The sequence below is a fragment of the Pogoniulus pusillus genome, chromosome 19 (assembly GCF_015220805.1).
Source record: "Pogoniulus pusillus isolate bPogPus1 chromosome 19, bPogPus1.pri, whole genome shotgun sequence".
Lineage (NCBI taxonomy): Eukaryota > Metazoa > Chordata > Aves > Piciformes > Lybiidae > Pogoniulus > Pogoniulus pusillus.
The window spans coordinates 15384775-15386477 of NC_087282.1; positions in this window are offsets into that span (position 1 = coordinate 15384775).

Here is a 1703-nt window from a genome sequence, read left to right on the forward strand (position 1 = left end):
CAGTTGTGCCTAATGATCCAAGCCAAATCTGAATTAGAACCTTGCATATTGCATCTTCAGATGTTGCACCTTTTTGTTCCCCTTTTGTCCCTCCTTTTCTTTCCCCCTGATTTTCTGTCTCTCTCTTTTTTTTTTTTTCCCTTCCCCTGGTGTGGTCACTTTCTCAGTGTACATACTTAACCATGGTAGGAGCTGACCCTGAACATTTTGGCACGGTTGTATCCTTTTATATTTTTTACATGACTGCTTCATGTAAATGATGTTTACAGGCTAGGAACAGCCACCAAAGGATTAATGAACATTACACTCTGTAACAGACTTAAGAGTCAAAAAGTTCCAGAACCCTGAGCTAGATCATTCTTCTGCAGTGCAGAAGACTAAAATCAGAGTGTCTAGTCAAGTGACTATCTACCTCACAATTCAGAAAGGAGCTGCTGAGGCTGTGTGTCTGTATTCACCTGGGCCCTGTGGTCCTTGAGCTCTTCTGAAGATATCTTTGTCCTTTTGAAGACCTGAACTTGCTTAACCATAGGAAGGAGACCCAGAGAGAAGAGGTTTCTGGTGATCAGAGTGTGTATGGTTCGCCTCCCTTTTCCCTTCCAAGCCAGGGCTTATTACTCAGCTGTTGGTTATTGGTGTGCATGCACTGATTACTTTTCCTCTGAATGCTTCCAGCAGTCAAAGTCACACTGAGCTAAAGAGACCAGCAGAAAAGTAATATGAGGTTGCTACTTAGTGGGTAGAACAGTTTTCCTGGAAGAAGATTTAAGTCATCTGGGGCAGAGGAAGGAATCTAAGATCATATGTTGTATAGTAAGCAGTATTTGCTTCTAAGTTTTGAAAGCAGCTGTATTTGCATGTTATGGGGAATCTGACACTGTGCTTATTATAACAACCCTTGCCAGGGATATAGATAGCCAGCTCCTGTTATGTGGAAACTAGTCTACTGATGTCTGAACTGGGTAGTCAAGTGCTAATTCCATTAAACTGAAAACCAGAACTTCTGTAAAACACAACTTTGGAATGCTGTCGCCTTGGGACCTTTAAAGCCTTTAAAGAAGGCCACTATTAAGAAAATGTATTCCACATCAGGCAGCAACAGGGTAAAGTTTCCAGGATCTGGATTTTTAGCCTTGAGTGGAATTCAGACACATGAGATTCTGTTGTTTCAGGTCTTAACATGTGTTTCTGCACTCTGGTGACATTGATGAAATTTCTTTTTACTTCTGATGTGCAAAATCAGATCATTGAAATACTGCAATGTATTGGCCATGATGCTTGTTCTTGGTGCAGAGGAAACATGAGACTGGCCAACATTTCTGGAGAAGATGCTGTGGTTCAGAACTCATGGATACAGCATTACTAATATTTGACTGGAAAGCTCTTTGTCAAATGCTTTACTCATTTCCTAACTAGCTTTTCAAAGAGGTTGGATCAACATAGATGATATCCCTTTTTTTATATATATTATTTATATTGATGTGCAATTATTACTAGATAGTTGGTGAAATTTGGTTAACTTTAAGGGCCAAATCTTGTGCTATTCTCAAAGTATATGCGTAACATACCCATTTTAACCTCCAGCCCAGTGGTTTACAATACAAATGAACATTTAAGTTTTAGTCATGCTTCTGTGGTAGTTCAGTGACAATAATTTTTGCATAAAGGGGTCAAAAGCTGAAAAAGAAAATGGTATTAAAACT